The following is a 25,996-nucleotide window of genomic DNA, read 5'->3' on the forward strand; positions in this document are numbered from 1 at the left end:
GTTGGAGAAGATTCTTTCCCTTTGGGCATAAAGCTACAGCCATTTAGAGAGCCATCTTTGTCATTTTCAAGGAGGATTTGGTACAAAGAACAAGGCAGTATCAGGTCCACACAGTCACTGGCCAAGAAAAACAAAGATGATTTCCTCTGATCCTTATTTTAGGTTGACTCTTTGAACTTCCAACAGTTTATTTATTGTTGTTGTTATTATTTTTAATTTGCCACAGATTGTTTCAAGAATCATCCTAGCTCCCTTTTTTGAAGTCTTTTTTTTTTTTAATTTGTTGACACTGGTTTGTAACATGCTCCACCTCCACCACCAGTCATCAGATGGGGGCTGTGGTGCGAAGAACATTATCGGTTCTGAGTCCAACTGTGTGCACTGGATGGTGAAGGGCAGCAGCAGCAAGAGCAGAGGCAACTTGGAGGTAGGTGGCAACACAGTGCCTCCACATAAACATCCTGGCTGCAAGACAGTGATCAGTTTGCAGATGCCAAGTGTGACTGAAGAAATACAACTAAGCGCTGTCATTTTTAATTCTACCAGAAGGCTTTTCCACCTGTACATCAAGTCCTAGGAATTTTCCCTTTTCTCACCCAGTCACTTCTGTGTGATGAATCATCGGTTGGTCACTCGTCACTAGATGGCATTGTGCAGTATTCCTTGACAGCAGTAACTATATTGGCAAAGTGACAGCTTGGGCCATTTTTAGTATTTTCTTGTTTGGTGTGGATTTTGAGAGTCTAGATATGACCCTGGGAGCGAGGGGTATAGCTCAGTGGTAGAGCAATAGTAATATCTAAATCCAAGTCTGGATATTTGATCTTTGGGTGTTTTATGGATTTGGCTTTGTAAAATTTGTGTCTTTGAGATTCTTTTTCTTCAGTGTATCTTCCTAGGACATGAACTGAATATCAACAATGAATTAATTAATCTTTTAAGTTTCTTCCAAGTCATGTACATAAATGTTTACTTATAGAGACTTTGCAGATTGTGTGTGTGTGTGTGTGTGTGTTTATGTGTATATGTGTGCATACAGTGCTGCAAATCGTGAACCCAGGAACTTGCTCATGCTAGGCACACTCTGTAGCACTGAGTAATACTTCCAGCACCCAGAAATAAAATAACACTCAATACAATTAGGATTTTTACCTAAATATGCCAATAAAATATATATGTATATGAAAACTTGCTTTAGCTAAGCATGGCCAGTGAAATCTAAGCCTTGGCGTACTGTACCATGTGGGTGTATAATAATATAAAAATGATCACTTAATGCTTTCATAAACCTGTAAAATTTATAAAGGGAATACAATAGCTATAAATAAGGAAAAGTGATGTAAATATGAGTTAGCATCATAGTCTTGCTTTCTTTCAGTTATAACACTTAATTATGACTATTTTTATTTGTTGTATCCCAATAGCTCTTATACATTGAAGAATGTATTCTAATATCTGTGTTGTTAATAAAATTGAGCAAGTATCTTTCTAAAGTATAACTATACTTGAGACCCAAGAATTTGTAGATAATAATGGATGGTAAGAGGTACTGTTTCAAGTAAAGCTAATTAGATAAATGACAGATGGATACATAGATAAATGATATATATTAGTGAATGGATATGTGAATGGGTAACATCTAATACAGTACTGGATACTGAATAGTCTTCTAACAACTGTAATATTGGTGCTAGGAATGTAGATCAATAGTAGAGTGGGTATATATACATATATATGTATATATATCATGTGAGCTCTGAGCATTAAAATTAAACCTACTTGAATTAAAAGACTGCCATATTCATCTTCTATTTTCATTTACTTAATATTTGAAAATACATTTCTCTATTTCAATTTGCCTTTTGATTTTTATTCCACTCATCCATCCATTTAACAAACACTAACTGAATACTTACTTTGGATTCAATACTGGAGATGCAAATACAAATAAGACAATAATTTGCCCCAAAAGCTTTGAGTCTTTTATGTAGTTCGGCATCCATGAAGTAAATATTACAGTCATTGATGGGAGAGGAAGAAAAGGAGAAGGAACGAGAGAGTATTAGACAAGGAAACCAGGAATCCATGCTGTAGTCTTGGACCTCCCTTGTTGTACCTTCAAATGAAATAACTGTATATGAAAGTGCTTTGTAAACTATAAAACACTTTTTTAAGTGGAATTTTTTATCTTTTTAAATTTCTTCCAATAAGAATCCTAGTTTTCTAATAAACTTTGATCCTGCAATCAAGAGCTTCCTCTCTTTTAATTTTCAATTTCAAAATTCCAACAGCATAAATAAAACCCATTAAATTTACAACTCACTTTGAAAACAAAAAGTGGGCCTAACCAACATGATCTTAGAGAGAGAAAACTCAGGAGACTAACTTAAATGCCCTGTGATTTCACTAAACTCAAACTCAGACTGTGATTGCCCCTTCCCCCTCTTCCTCTCTGCTAAATCTTTCTGCTTTTCTCAGTTTATTCAGTAAATAATGTCATTTCAAAGCAGATTTTGTTATAAAAACACATGCAGAATGAAGAAATCTCTTGTGCATTTCATTCTGGTCCTAGAGTGTTGATAGAAAACAAAGAAGGTTCTAGTTGATGATTGGATTAGGAGATTCAGTACAATACTATTTGTTCTTAGACTTGTTCAGTTGCTCTGGCAAAATGCTTCTTATTTTTCACTCAGGTCAGTTATACCAAAATCTACAATAGATAAGTCAGAAAACATTTCTTTTTTTCCAAGATTTATGAAGAAATCATGATGAAAGAGACAAAAAACTCAAATGTATTTAAGAGCACAAAGAAAAAATCCATAAAAGGGTGTCCCTAGATCTAGATGTATACAGAAAGGTGTTTTACCTTATTTCCTGGTCTATTATGTGGGGACTTTGTCTTTTACTTAGTAACTGTGTTAAGCTGTATTTGTAATATAATGACAATTTACCAGTAAAGATTAGCTACTAATTAACTGTTATTTCTTTCCTCTATATATTAGCATAGCCTAGTTTGAAAATTCTTATTCCATTAAGAAAGAATGAAAAGTAGCTAGTATTTGTTCTACCTGTAAAAAATGTATGCCTAAACATATTTTGAATGATGAGTTGCGTTCTAGAATATTTGTCCACCATCAGACGAGCTATGCGAAAACTTGAAAGGTTGGGAATAAAAGTCTGAAGATCAAGATACCTAGTTAGTATATATTTCTTTCCTGACTTTCTCTTCATTTTTCAGGTTCAGGACATTTTTCTCTCTGCTTAAAATATTATCTCAAGGCAACAAATGTTGTAGGAATGATTTAAGAGTGTGTGTGCACAAAGAACCTAGAAAACTGACTTCTTCACCAGTTTCAAAGACCATAGCACTTAAGGTTTTAGCCTTCAGTAGACATGGTGAAAAGATGGTCATTGTCATGAAAGGATACATATCTAATTTTAGCTATGGACCAAACTTCCTCGGAAAGAAGTAGAGATTTTTTTCAAAATTATTTTGGGAATGTGTACTGAGACTTTTCTCTAAATATAAAACTGTGTTTCAGCAGTACTGGTCATTTTTTAGCCACATATGACAAATGATCACAGATGCTCATAAAAATCTAAAAGGAACTGAATGTTATTCTCTTCTGAAATGGCTGAGGATATTTCCTTTAAACTGTGCTTTAAAACAAAAACAAACTTTACCACTTTGAAGAGAATGCAGGAAGCCATATGTTCCCCACCCAAAGTTCCGTATGCAAAATGTCCTCCCAGGGAAGAAGGTTCAAGGTGTTTTTAAGAACAGAACTTTTATGTTTTGCCTATTAACAATGGCACTTCCTGTTTTGACCTCTGACCATGCTGAAGCTATTAAGAGAGTAGATTATGGACATCTTTTCTCACAGTAAGACCATTAATATTTTCCTTCACCACGTGCATAGAGTTCAAAGTGAATGTTGCCACTGCTCAGTGCTCCTGAGGTCTTGAAAATTAATCTATGGTAACTCAACAAGGGTTGGATAGTTCAATGATTTGTCAAATTATGAGCCTGGTATTGAAGTGCATAGAATGTGCGATCGTCCTTATCTCAAATGTGCATGAGGCTACACGCTGTCACGTGAGGTGAATATGATTAAAGTACATTGTACGCATCTATGGAACTGTCACAATGAAACCCATTTATTCTGCACAATTAATACATACTAATAAAAGGGAAAATGTTATCCTACTGTAAATGTACAATTTAGAAGAATCAATATGACTTAAGGCAAGCCCTTAAGTTCAAGTCCCAGTACCACCAAAAAAATAAATGAATAAAATTTTAAAAGGTTCAAAGAAGAGAATGTTAAATGAACATAAAGGAAAGTTAGGAAGGCAATGAAAATAAATGCAGGTAAATTTGCAAGCAATGTAAAGTATGTCCATTAAAACATTTTCAAAGCATGTGCAGTCTTCTTGATAGTGTCCTTAAGAATCGAAGGATCAAGGACAATGCAAAGAAGACAAAGCTATGCTCATCAAGTAATATTTGACATTTCCTGGGAAATTATTTTCAAACATAGAAAATGGTTTAAAAAATTCAAATCCTGGTTTATATTATGTATTTTCCACTGGAATTGCTTTGTGCTCTCAAAGTTTTGTTTCTTTTTTTAATACGTTGCACCATAAGATTAGCTGTATCGAGGGTACAATTTTCAAAGAAAATTACTTACAGGCCCAGACAGATCGGTAGGCATTTCAGGTCAATGCCAACTGTGAAGTATAGTGGTGGTGTCCACTTTTTGGGATAGAAGCTCAGACTCAGTCTATTGGAAGAGCTGAAGTGTGAATTAACTCTGTTGGTGCAAACCCTCTTCCAACTCAAAACACTCTCAGCCACCCAGTGTAGGAAGTGTAGCCCAAGTTTAGATTTCTGAACACTTCTGTCTCAGAAAGTCTGTGATTTAGAAAGTAAAATCTTCAGGAGAAATATTAAAGAGATGGAGGTCAGGAGTAGTCTTATAGAAACTCTAAAGATTATTTTGTATTCACGGAAAGTAGTGAAGTGAACACACTAAATACAGTTAGTATCTCTGGCACCTCAGGACTAATGGGTATTGGTAGGGCTAGTTTTCCTAACTGTTCTTACCTCTTTGTGAAGAACTATTCAGGGTCTAATTTCTATACAGCTTCAATATGATTATCTTGTTACAGATAATGAGACTCTTTTCCCCTCCTGTGGTGCTGGGAAGCAAACTCAAGGCCTTGTACGTGCTACAGACATCGTACACTGAGCTATACTCAATAATGTGAATCTTGAGGAGTTTTGTTTCACTTCTGTTTACATGGAGGGTAGTGTTTTGTTTCTGCATCTTTTCATTTTGATCCCAGTCTTCAAGCTGTTTTCCATACAATGATTTTAATAAGTAAAAAAATTAAACTGGAATGGTGGTGGTGGTGGCACCTGCTTATAATCCCAGCACTAGCAAGGCCAAGGAAGGAAGATCGTGAGTTCCAGGCCAGTCTGAGCTACACAAAAGGACTTTGTCTCAAATAAATAACAACAACAACAAAGGGCTGGGGACGTAGTTCATTGGTAGAGCACCGGCCTGGCATGTACAAGGCCCAATCTCTAGCATCAAAAAAAAAACCCCTCTGGTTTATCTTTATTTGACTTACTACAATTAAACGAATAGATATTATCAGTGGAGTGCAGTGGGATATTTTGACATATTTTTTCATTGTGTAATGGTCAAATAAGAGCACTCAGCATAACTATCACCTTAAACATCGTTGCATTTGGACCATCCCTTCTTTTAGCTATTTTTAGATATACAATAAACTATTGGTAACATAATCACCCAGCTGTGCTATAGGACACTAGCCCAATCCTTCTGTGCAACTGCTTTTGTACCTGCTGTTTTCTGCCTCTCTCCCATTCTCCCCAACCTCTGGTAAGTGCTTCTATGAGATCAACTTCAAGGCATCCACATATGAGTGAAACCATATAGCATTTTTCTTTCTGTGCCCAGCTTATTGCACTCAATATAATGTCCTCTAGTTCCATTCATGTTGCTGCAAATGAAAGGATTTCAATTTTTTTTTTTTTTTTGAGACAGAGTCTTACTGTGTAACTCAGTCTGGCCTTAAGCTAAGGAGCCTCCTGCCTCAGCTTCTGCCTCTGTGCTGGGGTTACAGGCATGCACCACATACCTAGCTAGTTTTATTTTTTTAAGGCCAAATAATATTCTACTTGTATGTATACAGTACATTTATTTATCTATTATTTCTGAATGGACGTCTTGGTTGATTCCATATTTTGGCTTTTGTGAATAGTGCTACAACAAACATGGACTACATATATCACTTCAGCTACTGATTTCCTTTAGATAGCTACCCAGTAGTGAAATTGCTGGACTGTGGATCTAGTCTTAACCTCATACTGAAGCCATTCCATTATTTCACTCAAGTCTTAGTTGCCTCTTTCCATAGGACACCACCCAAATGCACCTGAAAGGCCTGTAATTTCTACTTTTCAGCTTCCTTTCCTTGTGCTGTTTCAACTTCAAACTCAGTCTTTATTCTCAGCTTCTTATTTCCCTCCTTTTTAATTTCCACAAACAAGAACTCAGTGACTGATGCTGACATGTTCACAGTTTAGGAAATAGTATCCAGGAATGAAGCTGTGTATAATGGACTTTATTTTAAGGGTACCCCAGGTAGGAGAAGCATTACTTTGCTATAAGAAAATAATCCATTGCTTGCTGTGAAACTCAGAGGTTGATTTTCCAAGGACCAATGGACTAGGTATGTGAGGGAAACACAGGCACAGCCCTCACCCTGTGCAGAGTCTGAAGGACAACAGATTCCAGTGTTCAGGCTCTTGTCAGCAGGTCCTTATTTGCAGCTGAATTATTTGAAGACCAAGGTTTATTTTGTACTATTTGAATCTCTAATTTAAAAAAAAAATCTACTTTAGACACCTCTAAAATGAAATATTTGCAGGCTATTCAGACCTTATAGTATTTAGTAGGAAATTGTAAAAGTTTCCCAAAGAAGCCAACATTAGTATTTCATTCCTTTTTCTTAGGACAATAAATTAAGGTCAAACTCTGCCCCAGGGATGAACTATTTTTGCCTAGCCATCTTTTGGCCAAATGCCTTGAAGAGTTGAAAAGTAAGGAATGGAGCAGGACAGACAATGGTATTGTTTTGTTTTTGTCTGGGAACCTGAAGTCTGGTTCATGTCCAAATAAAACCAAAGGAAACCAGTAGTGTTTCTATACAAGGTACATTCTAAAATTGTATTGAAGACCAAGGCCTCTCAGCTGTCAAAGAAAGCTCTAGAACAGAAGCCCTGGAATCAAAGTTTGTGCCCAAAGAGCAAAAGTTCAGAATCGAAGGAAGCCTGGGGACCTGCCAAGCCAGCAGTTTCTCCCTGTTCTTCCTAGACTTTAGACATCCAGGTGGGATAGGGTCTTGTAGGCAGAGGCTCAGAGCTACCCTTTAAAGAAAAATGCTGACTCCAGGATTTTGGCAAGTTTTCTTTTCTTGATTGCAATCATTTCAAGGAGAGAGGCAGTAACCTCTTTCTGCAATCTCACTTCTTCAAAGAAAAGAAGCAAGATTAAGCTGAAAAATTAGCACTGATCTTCCTCATCTCAGGATCCAAAGGGCAGGACGTGACTGAGTAACATAGTGATGGAAATAGATGGAAACCCTTGTTACTGTATTCCAGTAATCTGGAGGTTGCCATGGTAACTTGCCAGGCTGTAAGACTATTGTGAGTTGGAGGGTACAATTTTGGGTTACATTCTTAAAAGAGGTTATCAAGTGCTTGCATTAAAAGATTGAACAAAGATACTTTTGGAAGTTGATCAAAACTGGTTTTAGACTTTGGTTTGAACTTTTGAAAGAGTGTCTAGTGAGAAAAACAACAGAAGTACATCAACTAGTAGATATGGCTAAGCAAATAGAGAAGACATTTTTTTTTAAAAAAATTGAAGACAACTACCTCTCTGTTATTGGCTTCTCTGTTGTCCTCAGCCTCACTTATAAAAGAGTTCATTTCAGTGGATTCAATCCTGCTCTATTTTTTTTTATTCTGAAGTCATTGCTCTTACATATGAAGTTCTTAATTAATTTTTCACAAAAGAAGCATAAATGAAAAAAGTTCTCATTGCATCAATTTACTTTTAGAACAATTATTCCTAGTAGAAGCTATTTAACTGCACAGGATTCTGCAACTAACTTCTTATCTAATTTTTTATTTGAGCATGGTACTAATCTAACCTTTCTTCTTTGGTTTTCCAGATTAAAGAACCACCCCCTTGTAGGAACAGGGATCTGCTTTCTTATAGCTTTATCTTTACTAGAAAATTTTTAAGAAAAATATTATGGACTAGAATGCCAAGTTCACAACATTTAAGACAAAATTCAGAAGTTGAAGGAAGTTAGATACATGAGGCAGGCCAGCTTCTTGCCAGGTATTCCCTCCCAGACTCCCCTATGATTCTCGCTATTTAGTCTTTTATGGAAAAATTTGAAAAGCCAGGGTTCAAGGAACCTCCTAGAGATTCCCAAGGGCAAATCCAAACAGTGCAACAGGCAAGTAGCCCCAAATTACTACTTCAACTATTTACACTTAGTTTGGGGCATTTTGATTTGTCTTTCTACAGAATTACAGGGTGGAATGTGGGTTAGTGTAATTCTAAGTCAGAGGTGAATAAAGTGCTTCACATTCCAAATCTGGTTCCTTGCCAATTTTTCTACAGCTTGCAAGCTAAGAATGCTTTTTACTTTTTGATGGTTGAAAAAAAAATCAAAAGAATATTTTGTAACATGTGAAAATTGTATGACGTTGAATTTCAGCCACACATTAACTTTTATTGGAACATAGCCATACTTATTCACTTACGCATTGTCTGGGACTACCTCGGCTACAAGGGCAGAGTTGATAGATGCCCCAGAGGCCATATGGGCAGCATAAGCCAAATATTTACCATCTGGCCCTTGTAAAGAAAAGCTAGCCAACCTCTGTTCTAAATCACCATCTCCACTCTTGCTAGAGGATAGCCTGAATTATCTAGTTATGAAACATTAATTACATTATATTAATATTCCTCTAATAAGAGCTATTTTGATAGGTGTTCATTTTCTTGGTACAAAAACATATAAGCACAGATTTGGTAGAACTGACAATAAAGAAAAAGAAGACACACAAGGGGGAAAAGGTATTATAATTCTTCTACATAATTTTTCCCAAGGAAAATGAAAAACTGTTTCACTGGTATTTGCTGTTAGGTTTTATTCTTCATATCAGAAACCAGAATGCCTTATTTTCAACAGAGTGGAAAGTGAAGACACTGCACTTAATTAGTGATTTTCTTTCAGAGAAATTAATGACCAGTGTGTGCAAGTTTAAGTTCTGACCTTGTTTGTCAAACTGAGGTTGAATGTGCTGGGAGAAGTAGAAAAGGAAGGAAGCACGTCAGTATGTGTCTCCTGAGACTTCATCCATCTTTAACTGACTGGAGAAAGTAGCCATAAGAACCTCTTTCTGGGCCAAGGATAACCAGCTTCCTTTAAAATGAAGACAGACACTCTTTTGAATTAAAAATCTAGCTGTAATTCTAATTTAGACAAGTCTTTCCTCATTATTAAAGTCTGGAGAACATTGTATTTTGGGGGGGTCCTAGTAATCTTTTTTTTTTAAAAACAGAACAATTCAATTTATGAATGCACTATTGCCTTATCAGAGTGCTTCTCAATTTTTCTGCTGATGTACATAGTGAGTAATGTCACATGGATGAATGCCACCTTGGGTGTGCCCAGGATTATACACAATTAGGAACCCCTGGCTATACTATAACTACACATTTCACAATCAGGCTTGTAGAATGCAAATGAATATAAGGAAAGCTATGAATCCACTCTTGTGTTTAAGTAAACTTCAGTACATTTATGACAGTTTTAGGACCATGAGCATCAAATGAGTTGGCACATCTCTGTTGTATTTTCCTCTAATTTGATGTTGAAGGGGGTCTCTAAGAGCAGTGGCTACGAATTCTAGCCCTGCTCAGATAGGGTCCAGGAGAGACAGATATTCATGAATGTTTACTGGGTACTTTTCATAGGGTATTTCTTACTTTAGGAGTTTTGTTTCTTTCTTTCTTTGTAGCTCAGGTTGGCCTGAAACTCACTGTGTAGTCCAGGCTGACCTTGAACTTGTGATCTTCCTTCCTCCACTTCCTGAGTGCTGGGATTATAGTGTGCACTACCACACCTGGCAGAAAACTTGTTTGTAGTGGGATACACCCTTGTGACGTTTGTCTGATCTTTGCCCTGCTTATTCCTGCCAACATTACCATTACCCTAGGAGAGCCCTGAGTAGGAAGCTAGATTCAAGTATGTCAGCCAGGTGAGACACAGAGAAGGTGACTCAAAAAAAAAGTGAAATCACAAATACAGTGTAATACAAATCTAGAGCAAAGAGGCAGCATGCTTTGCAGGCCAAAGCCACCTAGCAGTTGAAGACATTTGTACTCAACAGCTAGGAAAGCAAGGGATCCATGAGCTGAAGCCTTTATTGGGATCTGGGGGCTGAATTACCCAAGCAGATTTCCTTTGGCGAATTCTAATTGAAGGACTTAAAACAACTGGGGAATCACACTGTGACTGGGAGGTGGTCTATGTGGGGCTTGGAGCTCAGGGAGTGAGTTCAGTAAGGTATATAACTGCCCCCTAGGGAGGTGGTGATCAGGCAGCAACCAGTTCCCCAAGGAAGGAAGAGGCAGAGAACTAGAAACTGTGCCAAGGGTGACTAAGCCCTGTCTCTGCTAGGAGAAAGTTCAGCTTACATTCTAAATGAATGCCAAGGGAACATAAAAGTATAAGAATCCACTACACTCTTCCACAGACTAGTCATCACAGTTAAAATGACAACTAGGACCTTAGAGCATATTTAGGACAATATAGCCATACCACTGGAACTCGTTCTCCAGGTAGTGACCTTGGTGACATGGAGATGGTTTCAGCATGGGTGTCACAGTGCTTCTGTGAGGTGAGGCTCCTTGAAGTTGAGTTTTAACAGTGCACAGCACCACATTTGGTTGTACACTGACACCTGTGGACCTTTCAGAGCTCATTCCCCATCAGTGCTGTTCAGTCACACTGGGCTTGGATACAGAGGAGGAATCAATAATCCTCCCCTTCTGCCAAACTCCACAGGCTGCCAAGGCTTCTCAGAAACCTCCCTCCTCCCTAATTGCTAGGGGAAAAGATTCCATTCCTCCAGGATCACTTATTTCCTTGCATGCTCTGCAGCATTTTCAAGAACATGCTTATTTTCATTAGATTTGAATTGTACTTTCCCAAGGTCTTACCTTCTCAGAATCTTTGCCCTTAAACATTTAGGACAGCAGTTACTTCAAAAAATGAGCACCCATCATAATCATTTGGTACAAAAACTCCTTTGGTATGTGGTGCCTTCTTTTAATAATTTAAAGGAATGGAAGAAATAGTTATGTTCTAGTGGATCTCGGTTAAAAGAAGAAAATGAGACTTCTTAAGTCAACACACCAAGCTTTTAGATTTCTTCTATCTTATTTTTAGTCGCTTCACCAGATGTGAGTAAGCAGAACCAACCAGCAGATCAGCAGGGGTGTGGCCAGCTGCAGTACTGTGGTGAAGCAGATTAGGACAGTTGATGCAAACCTGCAGGGAATCTTCACTCCCCAGAGTTAAAGGTCTAACTGAAGAAAAAAGGAATGCATCTCTGCCTGCAGAGGAAGAAAGGCCTCTTGTCTGGTAGTGTGCTCTGCAGAAGCTGGGGCGTCTGTTCTGATAATAAGGCTTGTTGCAAAAACCGAGATTTAATTAATATCAGGTCTCTAGCCAATAAGTTTATAAAGTACAGAATCTAATTCTGGACATGGTTTACACTACTTGGAAGCCAGGGATCCAACACTGCAGCTTTCCACAAAGTCCTGTCTTGCTGGACTTTTTTTTTTTTCCTCTATTTCTGTCTCCTAATTAGGAAATGAAGCTTTTGCCCTTCTGACTTTTGAACAACATCCTTTCTCAGTTTATTTTTTAATCTTCATTTTTTTTTCTGAGATGGTGTCTCGTTTTGTTCCCCAGTCTGGTCTCGAATTCCTGACCTCCAGTGTTCCTCTTGCATAGGCTCCCTGGGAGCTGGGGTTACACACGTGAACCACCACACCCATCTCTGATGTATGTTCTTGAATGTTGCATGTACACTGAAGAAAATGTAGATTTTGGTGTTTCTGGATATAGTGCTCTGCATGAGTCAATAGGACAAGTTGTCTGATAGCATTGATAGTTTTTGCTCACTGCTTTATCCCAAGTACCAAGAACTGTTCGTTCTTTATAAATATGTGTTGTACAAGTGCATGAATGAAAACATGATGTAAACCATGAGTACGATGAGCATTTTCACCTTTACCCAGAATATCTTTTTTTCTTTTTTTGTGGTGCTGGGGATCAAACCCAGGAGCTGGCGCATACTAGGCAAGCGCTATACCATCAAGCTACAGCCTTACCCCAGAATTCAAAATATTGTTCTAGCTGAAGTATAATCTCAAATCTAAACAGTGTGTCTGTCTATCACACTACCATCCAGACAATCATATATGAACATTAAGGTGAAAGGCCATGCAAATTGCATTTATGTCTGTCATTGCAGGGTTTACTGCATGTTCCTGGTTATTTAGAGTTCAAGAGGATTGTTGCCTTTTGCTAATGTTCTGAAACAAAATATCCAGAGTAAAACACCTTAAACAGATATAGAAGGGTTGGAGATGTATCTCAGTCATAGAGCACTTGTCATACGTGCACAAGTACCTGGGTTCCATCCCTAGCACTGCAAAAAACAATACACACACACACATATATATATGTTATATGTGTGTATGTGTATATAGATGTATGTATGTATATTCCTATGTCTGTGTATGTATGAAATCAACACATATTTTATTTCATGGTGGGCAGTTAAGTATGAGGAACAGAGGGGACCAGAAAGAAAAGAGATTGTGACACTAAAACTTTTATATTATAAGGATATTCTTTAATGATTGCAATTTCTTTTTATTTTACTCTACCTTTACAAAACCTTTGTTTCTTTGCATGACTCTCAGTGAAAGAGATAACAGTCATGTTTGTGGCCCAGGAATAAAAATCGTTGTACTTGCAATAGAGATGATCAATCTTTTTAGAGTAGCCTCACTGATCTCCCCAAAAGTTATATTTCACATTTATTTCTTTTTAAAATTCTGGAAAATCAATATTCATTTTATTCTGAAGCTTTTACAACACCCCTTGAAACTGCTATAGGTCTACTGGCATGCTAGAAAACCAGGATTTCTGGATTAGATTTGCGACCAACTTGAAATTGTGAAATCTATTAACAAGTGTTATAATTTGTGCAGTCTTTCGATGTGGCAAGAGGATTCTATTGTTCTTAGCTAATGCATCTAATTTAATCCACATTAAATATGTGCACTATTGCTGTTCAGCTTGGCTCTTGTCATTTCTGTTCTCTAAAATACTCATTCTTTTTCCTTCTTTTTCTTTTTTAATTCCCTCCAAGAAAATCTTGATAGAAATCAAGTCTAGCCAGTTCTTCTAGTTCTTGTGTTAAGTATAAGTACTATCTTTAAAATCATAGAGGCCTGCTTGCTCATCTGAGATGTTTTTAATTAGGCCAAGACATGTTTTAGCTTGAGAAATCATTCTCATAATTCTAGGTTTTAACATGTAAGAAAGCTAGCCAAGATAATACTACTTGTGGATTTTTTTGGTTAAACTGATTGAAACTAATTTAACACAATTCTCTATTAAAACTTTTCCTCTGCCCCCTGAAATCTTTTAATTAAATACTGCTCTGAGTTTGCAAACATAAACTTGACATTCTCTTGTTTTTAGCTCACCTTCTTTTACATTTCATTCCTATTTCTTTTTATTACTCCCACAGATAGCTACCACCCCAAAGGAATTATTTGTGCCTTGCTTTTGTAACCAGAAAGAATGATTCTTTGGGAGAATCATTCCAAATCTAACAAGAATTATTCATTTTAAGAATCTGAAAAGGAGAACTTCAGTCACAGCTTTGGGGACCAGCAGTGTCAGACAGAGACTCCCTTTCTGGGAGAAGTGAAGGCTTGAGTGACAACAGAGGCAGTGGGGACTCAAGTTACCTGGGCTCCACTGCTCCACTCAGCTAGAAAGCCAGCACAAATCCTCATCCCTTGGATTGCACACCCCCTGAGAAGTTGATTCTATGTCATTGCACAGGTCTTTCTACAGTATTCTTGGTTTTCCATGCCTCTTACCCTTAGGAGTTAAATTTGGTTGTCCCTTGTGCCAGACTGCTTTGGAAAACCTTCTCTGATTTCAGAGTGGGCCCAGGGCTAGTTCTACTTGTGAGAAGTAGAAAAAGTTTCCCCTTCCTCCTAGATGGGCAAACACAGCCTCCCACCAGAGCACTTGACTTGCTTGGTGTCCTTAATGTTCTGAAGGGTAATAACCAGTGACTACAGGAGTTACTGGGCTTAGGGCTGTTGATAATCACGAGCTCTGAAGAGAAAGGCCATAAAGTAGGGAGAGAAGGTCTGCTCTTTGTAATCTTTGGTAGCTTAAACTTTCCTTCTTCACAGAAGTCTTTCTTTTCTTTGTGAAAGTGGTAATTAAGGCTAAGGGTGTCACTCAAACAAGCATGAATGAGGCCCTGGGTTCCATCCTCAGCACAGCAATTTATTGCATTTGTGTCTTTATCTTATTTCTTAGGTATCTTATCAACAGTCTTTGTGAGGTGTTCACAAATGTTCCCAATACATAACTAACCACTTGACACTGAAACAGCACTTATTATCCATTTGTCTAATGAAAGAATGTCTTTAGCAACCTCTGGCCATGGCAAGGACGGAAAACACAAAGGGGAAATCAAAAACAAGAGGCAGGGGATGCAGAGCAGCCTCATTCAGGAGATACAGTCTGTCTGGTTTCCCATACTACAAGGGCTTTGCTCAGCTCTATCACCTTCCAGATGGGCAGAGGCTGAGCAGATGAAGCTTCATTGTGTTTAGCTAATATCCTCTAAGAATGCCAGGTACTGTGCTAAGAGCTTTTTACAAACATTGTGTCACCCAATCTGCACAATAAATACCCTGAAAAATAGGCATAATTAATATCCCTTTTTGCACATAAGGAAACTGAGACTAGAGTACCTAGGTATGTGGGGGCTATACAATGAGCATAATAAATGGCAATATCAGGACTTGGCCCCAAATAAATCACTCTTAAACACTAGCTTGACTTTACTTTAAGCAAAGTGATCATGAGGCAATAGATCCAAAATGCAAGTGCTATTACAAACCTGCTTAGCCTCATGACTTAATCTGCACTTGGTGTTTCTGGACAGTTGAGTCCTTCACCTTGTCCTAATCTAATAAATCTCAGCCTCCCTACCCATTACCTTACTTTACTTCCTTTGCTGGTGCAGCCATATTGTAGGCAGGAAGTTGTCTACTGCATAGTGACCACAGCCCTGGGATAGTTGTAGATTGTTTCTTGCCCTCAGCAAAGTATGTGGGGATCTGTCTATACAATTCAACAGAGAGCAATGCTTTGTCTTCCAAACTAGGGAGCTTTTTATTTGTAGGTTAGAATTTAACTGCAGGATGGATCAGGTGGGATTTATTTTTCCCTCAATTTTAATGACCCCTGCTGTAGTATGTTGCTACTGTCTAGCAGACAGTTTGGGAATATCAGCCTCCCCCAGAAAAAAGCATACGCAAATTTTCCCTGAACATAAGTAGTAGAAACGCCTGTTAAATTTTTTCATCCCAAATGATCAAAAACTTTGTCACAACCAGTTACATATTTGTGCTGCATGTTTAACTTGCTAGGTGAAATGTTATAGCAATTATCTGGAATATACATAGCATTTTGACATATGGAAATTGCATTATAACTTATGAAATGTTTTTGCTTGTTTGTTTTGTTGTTGATTTTTTTTTTGTTTTTCTTTTTGTAGTTTTGGGGATTGTACTCAGGGCCTAGAGCCCTGCCAGGCAAGCTTTATACCATTAAGTTATATCTCCAGTGTCTAACTTTTAAAATTCTTCATTTAAACATTCATGTTGAAGACTGAGGTGACAGAGAAGAAGATAAATAAGTTAATTTTAAGGTTAAGAATCTAGTTGTAATTCTTCATAACAAGACCCAGATATAATAGGATATTTTGGTCTTCTGTAAAATCCTAACACCAATACATGGATTCTCTTCATAAACTGACCTGACCCACCAACCTACTGACAAGAAGGTGTGCTTTCTTTTCCTTTGTCTCATCGATGACAGTTTGGTAGCTCACCTTGCACAGAAGTATTCCAAAAATCACAAAAAAGTGTCATCACATTTGTAAGGGCTTAAAACATTAAGCACTAAATGCTGCTCAATTTATGCTTCTTTTTTGAGAAAAAAATACTATCAATGCTACAATTTAAAAATCAACCATCTTGCTTTTTGGTTTTGGTCATGATATACCTTAGTAGTGTGCTAAAAAGTTGGAAGTCAACTGAGCTAGTTTTTCCTACATACTAGAAAAAGGGATTCTGAACAAGATAAAGCAATTTATTTCAATCTAGAAAATATTCACTGAAAGTTTAAAAAATGACTCTGTTCTGTGTTATATTAGTTACTTTTGCATAGCTGTGACCAAAATACCTGAGAGAACAACTTACAGAAAGAAAAATTTATATTGGCTCAGGATTTTAGTCCTGCTTGACTTCCTGTGCTTGAGCAGAACATGGCAGTAGGAGTGTGTGGTCAGGAAGCGCAGAGAAAGGAAAGGACCAAGGCCAGTGATAATCTCCTCCAACTAGACCCCATCTCCTGCAGTTTTCAGGATCTCTCAAAATAGTGCCATCAGCTGGGAACCAGGTGTTCAACACATGATCCTGTTGGGAACATTTCATATTTAAACTATAATTTGCTATAAGTAGAAGGAGAAAAAGAAGCAGAATCCTAATAGAGAAATAAGACAACACAGAAATGACTATAAATTAGAGCATGGTGATAATTTAAATGAGGAAAGAGATTGCAGCTGGGGAGGAGGAATATTTGAGTTGTTAATAGGAGGCGGTATTTAAATAATTTGTTATTTATTTATTTATTTTTGCGGTACTGGATTTGAACTCAAGGGCCTTCACCTTGAGCCACTCCACTAGCCCTATTTTTATGAAGGGATTTTCGATATAGGGTCTTACAAACTATTTGCCTAGGCTGGCTTCGAACCTTGATCCTCTTGATCTCTGCCTCCTGAGTAGCAAGGATAACAGGCGTGAACCACCAGCTCCTGGCTTTATATTTTTAATTGACAAATAATTGTATATGTTTATGGGGTATGTGATGTTTTCACATCTGCACGCACTGTGAAATGATTAAATCAAGCAACTGTATTCATCATCTCACATATTTTTGTGCTGGACATATGTTAAATACTCTTAGGAATTTTGAAGTATACAAAATGTTGAAGTACACATTATTATTTATTGCATTACTCTTCATTGCAATAGATCACTAAAGCTTACTTCTCCTGTGTAGCTGAAATTTCGTACCCTTTGATGAACACTCTGAGGTTGATTCTCTATCTTGGTAGCTATGAATAATATGGCATTAAACATGAAAGTGCAGACATTTATTTGGCATATCAATTTTAATTCCTTTGGATAGCTACCCAGAGGTGGGATTTCTGAATCATATGGTTAATTCTATTTTTAGTTTTTGGGGAACCTCCATACTGTTTTCCATAATGGCCAGACTAATTAACATTCCCATAATTAGTGTCAACACTTTTGCTAACACTTGTTCTCTTTCATCTTTTTGATAATCCCATTCTAACAGGTGTGAAATGATACATCATTTGTGGTTTTAATTTGCATTTCTCTCAGAACTAATGATGATGAATACTTTCTTGTATATATCTGTTGCCTATTTGTAGGTCTTATTTTGAGAAGTGTTTATTCTGATTCTTTATCCACTTTTTGATCGGGTTAGTTGTTTAAGTTAGAAGGTGGCATTTGATATCATTCGGTTAGGAATCTCTCCAGACCATAACATCCCCGGTTTCTGTTTTGGACATTATTTTTTCTCCCACTGTTTTCTATCCTACTTTCCTTGCCAAAAGAAGAGAGCAATGTATGGGAAATATCTTCTTTTCTTTTCAAATGCGAAATGTATTTTTGGGCCTATGGCCAATAAGGTAGACAAACAGCACAAAATTATACTCGAAGTATGAAGTAGGGGCATAATGTGTGCTATTAGAAAGTGACACAATACTTGCAAGATTTCAAAGGAATGACTCACAGAAAGGAAGAAAAGAAGTTGGAGAGCAGTTATGTAAGAGTGGAAGCCAGAATGTGTGTTACCAGTTTCTATAGTCATGGTGTTGTAAAAAGGATGAGTCCAGAAAACCTTGTTTTATTTATTTAATCACACTCTCTCCGAAACTTTTGGATGCAAGTGCAGAAATAATGGTATTTATGAAGTCAGACTTGGAATTGCCAAGTGAAGAATGCCAAATTAATCTCTGCTACCTGTGAGAGTCCTAAGGGGAAGATGAGCTCATGAATGTGTTTATATATAGATCATTATAAGGCTGAATTAAAATATATTAAATATGGAAGTCGGATATAAACCTCTGAGGGTTATTCAACATAAAAAGAGTGGGTGAAGAGCAACTTGAAGGTTTAAAAAGGTCCTCCTCCTCACTGGCTAGGGAAAACAGTTACTAAGCATCCTTCAAGGAAAACACCTAACTTAAAGCTTCCATTTGAAAGCCTGCTCACCTTGCTGATCTAAATGAATGCAAATGTAGGAGGAGGGACTTGTTTTATCCTTCTGTTTGTGGTCTCTACAGCCCCTGGACACAAGAGGCTTCCGTAATTGTTACCTGAGTTGGAGAGAGCTGAAATAAAGAAGTGAAGAGCCTACATCTACTGAAATCTTCTTTAAAGGGTAAGTTTTGTTTACTTACCATTTGTACTTGTATAGTTACTTAGCAAAGTATACCTTTTTTGGGGGGGGGAACAACGTTTTCAGTCATTGAGGGATCTATGCAACATGCTCCTCCTCCCTCCTGCCACACCCCACAAACTTGGGAGTGTTCTGCTTGGTAAACATGGGGTCTGTTAATGAATTGGCATCACCAGAGGATGGGGACCAAAAGTAAAAATCCAAAAGACCTTAAAGTAGAATGAAGTAGCTACCAATCAAAACAGAGAAACATGAAATTTCATACAAAGGAAAATGAAAAAATGTGAATTAAAAGCAAGAGGATGCTGAGACAATGCAAAACATTAAAAATGGAAAAGCAGGAAGAGGAAGGAAATTTATGTGCAAAACCAGACTGACTTATGAGCCAATGTGGACAAGCAATTGTTGGAGATTGTCCTAAGAAATAATCCAGTTGGAGATTATTTGAAAAAATAATCTAAGATGATGGAAAAGAGGTGCTTGCCCTCAAAAAAAATGAGCTTATGTAGGCATTCTTTTTGGCAAGAAGTAAACACTTTTAAAGATATTGAAAGGGGAATCACAAAAGTAAACAGTGAATATTTAGGAATGGTGGAAAAAATCTGCAGTGTATGTTACACATTCTTAAAATTTCAAGAATATCTATTTACTGCCATAACTGAGCAAAATAAGGGAGACAAAATCTTGTTTTTCTTCTTTATAATTATAAATCTAAATCTAACTGGGCTTTATTTGTAGTTAATTGAGAGTTACTTAAGAGTGGGTTCAGGATCATAAATAAATTCATTCTAGCAAATTCTCAACCAGAAATACAACCACCACAAACTTGAAAATCATGAAATTTCTGAGAGCAAAATGAGCCTTCATTGTTTGAAAGAAGTCTTTTATTCTACGATGTAACTTTAAATTACAGAATTACAACATTAGGCAAACTCAAGAGTCTTAACAGTGAGAAGAAAACAATAATGCACGCTACCTTGGAGTTCTTCATGTCTTTAACTGTAAAGAATCATTAACAATAAAGGCCCAGGAACAATTCTTTCAGAAACAAATTATGGTTTATTTAAAAGTAAATAAAATCACTTTAGAGTAATTTTCATGAAAAAGCAAAGCGTTGAGAATTTAAATCTTTTTCAAAGTTGTCTTCCCTCTGAGAAACTAAAATGAAATGAGAGACATGTCTAGTGAGGAATGTCTTCAGTCAGCATTTGGGTTTTATGACACAAAGAACTGGTTATCAGCATAATCTTACCAATAGCTGGATTTTAGTCATTTCATTTAGGTTTCATCTCCTGTAAGCAAAACACCTTGTATTCACATGTTCTTTGAAGTGAGTCCAGTTATGCCATGGAAGATCTATGCCTCCTTTTTTGTTGTTGTTGTTGTTCTTATTTGTATATTAGCAAAAATATCAGTTAATGTGCCTTGAAATTAAGTGTAATTCAGTATCCAACTTTTTAAGTTTTTTGGTTATGTTATTTACCATTTGGTACTATAATCATTCTTTTTACTGATCTCATTTTTTAACTATATTATTTATTTTTTGCTATACTGGAACTTGAACTCAGGACCTTTTGTTTGCTAGGCAGGTGTGCTATCATTTGAGTCACTCTGCTAGCCTTTTTTTGTGTTGGTTATTTTAGAGATAAGGTCTCACAAACTACTTGCCCGCCTGGCTTTGAACCATGATCCTCCCGATCTCTGTCTCCCAAGTAGCTAGGATTTACAGGCATGAGCAACTGCTGCCCAGTATCACTTTTTGATTATATTATCTTAAGTGAGTAAAGTGACAATGAGGTAGATGCTTGCACATACTGTGAGAAAGTGTTGTGTGTGTTTGCATGTAAAATTTATTTTTAAATCAACATTAATCTCATGTGCACCTATTTGGAAATACATTCCTAACACATCGAGGCTTGTTCTATGCCACACCAAAAGAAAGGCAATCAACTTCTGCCCTCAAGGAGATCACCATCTAGCTGATTTAATTCACCATGTGCTCTTCATAGGAGTAGTTTCACTCTGAGGGTTGTAAGTGTGCATCTTGACTGGTTTTGCAATTGGGTGGACCAAGGTTTGATTCTGTCTGTGCATACTTAGTATCTTTCTTCCTGAAATCTCCATTTGTAAAATGAAGATGCCAAAGTTTAGCTTTTAAAATTATCATGAGAGTTAACTGTGATTATGTATTTAAAACTCCAAACATATAGATAGGTCCTTCACCTTCCCCCATACAAATTATTTAAATGAAATCCTCAGGTTTAGCATTGTCCATAGTTGTCTGCATTAATTTCAGTCTAAGATTTCTATATCAATTCCATAAACACAGCCAGATTGTAATTGGCAGTACTTTGGGTGGTAGATCTAGTTCTCAAAAATTCAGACATGAGGTAGGAATGCCAGAGCATGAAACTCCAGGGTCAGGAGGAAATTCTTCTACAGGCTTCTTGCATCTACTGTTTGAAATGACCTCCCAGGGCTGGGGAGTTTCAGAGAAGGAACATGCCGAAAAAGTCTAAAAAAAAAAAATAATAAAGTATTGATGAAAGAAGAAAGAAGGAAAAGAAGGGAGGGAGGGAAGGAAGGAGGGAACGAAAGAAGGAAGGAAGGAAGGGAGGGAGGGAGGGAGAAGGAGGGAGGAAAGGAAGGAAGGAAGGAAAGTAGCTAAGAAAGTAGTAATTACCTGGAAGTGGTGATGCAAATCTGTAATCCCCAGTTCACAGGAGGCTGAGGGAGGAGAATCTTGAGTTCTAGACCAGCCAGGAGACTCTGTCCTAAGAAGAAGATAGGATTTTGTTGTTGTTGTTTGTTCCTGGCCAGAGTTCTTTTTTTGAAGAAAGGAAGAAAAAGAAAAGCATGTGTGGTGCTAGGGGTATAACTCAGTCGTAGAGTGCTTGCATAGCATTTGTAAAGCTCCAGGACTGCAAAAACAAATAATAAATAAAACCAATTAAATCAAAAGAATTTCACTAAAAATAAATATTGGGGTCTCACCCTTCTGCTCCCCATGTCCAGGATCTATCAGTAGTTCTCCCTACAAAGAAAAACCCAACATACCTTTCATTCTTGGGCTATCTCCCCTCCTTTCCCATTTTTAAAAATTTCATATAAAGTAAACTTGAAGCCACACTTTAATTCTCTACCCAAAACCCAGATAACTAATTTTCTTTGCCCTCCTTATCACTCTTTGTAATAATTTCCCTCTAAATTCAATCAATCAAAGTAATCACTACAACCATTGAGGAGACAGAAGGGTATCTCCAATCTGGGAATTATAAAATGTAACTGAAATCCCCAAACCTACAAGTTTTGGGGGAGTCCTATAATTTTTAAATTCCCCTCCTCATCCCACATTCCATGCCTACTGAGAAAGAACTCTAAAGGAAAAATGGTGATCCTCTCTTACCTTCTGGGTGAGGGAGTATTTTTTAAAATGCTGCTTTTCTTTCACATTTGTTGAACCCATCAGAGTTTTTGGTGATAACTTTCTAATTCATCTTTTTTTCTTCCTCTGTGAATTTTCTTTAAAAGTTTAAGTCAGAAGCCAGTGGCTCATATCTGTAATCCTAGCTATTTAGGAGGTAGAGATGGGGAGGATTGTGGTTTGAAGCCAACCTGGGCAAGATGTTTGCTTGACTTCATCTCAACCAATAGCTGGGTGAATGCCTGTCATCCCAGCTCCTGTGGATAGCAATCCTAGCTGGCCCAGGCAAAAAACAAGACCCTGTCTTAAAAATAACTAGAGCAAAAAAGGGCTGGGGGCATGACTGAAGTGGTAGAGTGCATGCTTAGCAAGTTGCAAAGCCCTGAATTTAAACCCCCGTACTGCCAAAAAAATTTTTTGACGGAGTGGGCAGGGGAAGTACTGAGGGCATGCCTCAAGAGGTAGAACACCAGCCTAGCAAGTCTGAGACCCTGAGATGAAACTCCAGTATTCATTCTTTATTCCAGTATCAATTCTTTTTTGTAGTCATAGAATAACATACAAAGTGCACAAATCTTAAGTGTATAATGCCATGATTTCTTTGTTTTGTTTCATGGTGCTGGAGATCAAATCCAGGGTCTTCTGGGTAGACTACCCTGTGCTACATCCCTAGCCTCCATGAGCTTTTATATACTGTTATACCTGTGTATCTCTATCAAGTTTAGATCTAGCATACTTTTTGAGTCTGGTATATTTTTATCAAAATTAAGTGAATGAGATTCCTTCATATTATTCCATGTGTCAGTAATTTGTTCCACAAATTCCATTTTATTAATTAATTCCACATTAATTAATATACCACATTCCATTCCATTTCATTCATATACCACAATCTATCCTTCCTTATTGATGACAGTTTGTATTGATTTCATCATTTGGCTATTCTAAGTAAAGGTGCTTTGAATATCTCCACTGTAGATTCCTCCATTCCCTCATGCAGAAACTGTGACGATAGAATTCTAGGGAGGGTTTATAGGCACCTAGAGAATCTTGCTGCACATTAATGATTTTGATTCCTTTGATACTGGAATTCAATGGAAGATAAAAATCTAGTGTTGCCCCAACTTAAAAAAAAAAAAAAAAAGAGGGAACCAGGCCCAGCACTGCCTATAATCCTACTTATTCAGGAGGCAAAGATCAGGAGGAATGAGGTTCAAAGCCAGCTCGGCAAATAGTTTGTGAGACCCTATCTTGAAAATACCCAACACAAAAAAGAACTGACAGAGTGGCTCAAGTGATGGAGAGCCTGCCTAGCAAGTGTGAGGCCCTGAATTCAAACCCCAGTACCACCAAAAAAAAAAAAAAAAGAAAGAAAGAAAGAAAGAGAGAGAGAGAAAGAGAGGAAGACAGGGAGGGAGAGAAAGAAAATGCATAGGCACGTAAAAAAATCTTAAAACTCATAATTCCCATTTTATAGAGATATCGGATCATCTCAGGATGCGATGGCTAAACAAATAAGTAATGCTTGCATAATTACAGACTTCTTTACCTCACTTTTGGAAGTCCTCCATGCCCCGTGGAAACTTTTTAAAGAGCTTCATTATATCCCTTCAAGAAGTAGCAAAATCACAGTATCAAGTGCAAGTTTCAGGGCCAAGTTTACTAGACAGTTTGGTTGACTGAGTATTTTCCCCGAAAGGGTTTTTTTTTTTTGTTACTGTTGCTTTTTTAACTTCATGAGGAGCCCAAAAACTCTTGACAAATACCAGAGCAGTAAAGGAAAACAGTGAAATACATCTATAAATATTTCCTGAGGTCTGTGCCCTGTGAAATTCATTTCCATAACTGACTCTTATCTTTTGATTCTTTCTTCTACTTCCCCAAATTTCTTTGATTTTGTTGTTAATTCATTTTAGTTCCTCAAATACAGAATTTTGACTTTAAAGTGTGTTTCTTTGAACTCTAGACTCTTCTACAATAACAAATTAATTACGAAGACACTACCCTTTTCAATTTTTATGTATAGATCATCTAGGAAACTGTTTAATTAAAATAATCAATGATGGTAATTAGAAAATTATTTGCTCAGCAGTTAAGTTTTTATTATAGACTTTTTTCATATATTTCTATCATTAAGATTAAGTACTTTTAAATTGCATGTATTACTGTTTAGTTTTAGGGGAGGTCCATATTCTTTGTGGCATTGTCAAGGTTGTATTCAGAATTCAATTATTTTCACCTAAGACCATACCAAATGAAGTTTGAGAGGCTTCATGATAAATTATACAAGGCTTAAAACCTCTTAAAAGTAGTCATTTAAACCAGGCGTGGTGATGTATTCTATAATCCCAGCACTGGGAGACTGAGATAGGAGGACTTTGAATTACAGGTCTGCCTGGCCTGCACAGCAAGACAATCTCAAAAGAAAAAAAAGTCATTTGATATCATAGAATAAATTGCAAGTGATGGAATAGAGACAGATGGCTGTACAAAGAGTGTCAGCCAAGTTCCACATCAATTCTTCAACCATAAAGAATTAATCTTGAAAAAATGACTTCTCAATTTTCAGTTTTTAACAATCACAGGTAAAGTTTAAAAGATAGCTGGAGTTTGCCTACAACCTTCTCCCCATTCTCTCACACACACACACACACACACACACACACACGCACGCACACTCATAGGTAATGACTGTTGCTCCCCTGTGACTCACCCAGAGTGAAGCCTTTGACCATTTTTTCCTCATCACTCATGTACTGCAAGCAGTTTTATTTCAAGACCAAACGGGCACTCTATTGGACAAAGTTGAGAGACAGAAAAGATAAATATTTGTGTTGAAGGGCGGTGGCCATAGAAATGTTCTATATGTAAAAGGCTTGGGGTTTATTAAATGACTTAAAAGGACATGTTTTTAGTCTTCTGATTTTCTTGACACGTTAGCAGTTCCATCTGGGAAAAGTTGCAGTTCTTTGTCCTAACCAGATTCCAAAGCCAACATTCAGACTCTCCTTCATCGTGCCTTGTATGCAGAGGCTGCCAGGCAACAGCCCTTTGTCAGCTGGATGGTCGAGGATTCGAAAAGGCTAAAGTGATAAAAACATGAATTGTGATTCTACTGCAGGGGAGTGGGGAGCAACCCTAGCTAGACAGGTTTTGAATTCCTGCGATAGTGTTTAACTTGTTCAAGGTTTCTCATTCAGCCTTTACAATTGGCCCAGTGTTAGGGAGAAGGAAAACCTGTTGATACAGCTCCTCTAAGTGCTGTGGGTTTCCAAACAGCTCTCTAGATAGCACACATTCCTGTGGTGGGAGGCAGAGGGTGAGCCACAGCCTTCCCCATTCATTCAAAGAAGGGAAGAGAGACTGAGCTTATCTGCCAACCGGTAAAGTTAAGCACATCCTGTAAGTGGATTATTTGTTATATGAATCGAAGTTCTGTTGGTAGGGTCATAGGCAGTATCCTCTCCCCCGGTGCCCTCCTCTGTTCCCCTCCCCTCCCCGCCGCCTTGTCGCCCTTCCTCACAGCTGGGAAAATATGTCTCTTTCATAGATGGCTTT

At 37.4% G+C, this 25,996-nt stretch overlaps 1 protein-coding gene across 2 annotated transcripts in view; it reads left to right on the forward strand.

Annotated features, from left to right (window-relative positions):
- Positions 1-299: 299 nt before the first annotated feature.
- Positions 300-25,996, forward strand: part of Slc39a10 (solute carrier family 39 member 10) — a 119,151-nt gene continuing 93,454 nt past the window's right edge. The window contains exons 1-2 of one of the 2 annotated variants that reach the window (XM_074071311.1): positions 300-427; positions 18,899-18,996. The gene's annotated coding sequence lies outside the window, so the exon portion shown is untranslated. Of the gene's footprint in view, positions 428-18,745; positions 18,997-25,996 lie in introns of those variants that run through there. The other variant, XM_074071312.1, reaches the window with a different exon arrangement.

The sequence above is a fragment of the Castor canadensis genome, chromosome 4 (assembly GCF_047511655.1).
Source record: "Castor canadensis chromosome 4, mCasCan1.hap1v2, whole genome shotgun sequence".
Taxonomy (NCBI): Eukaryota; Metazoa; Chordata; class Mammalia; order Rodentia; family Castoridae; genus Castor; species Castor canadensis.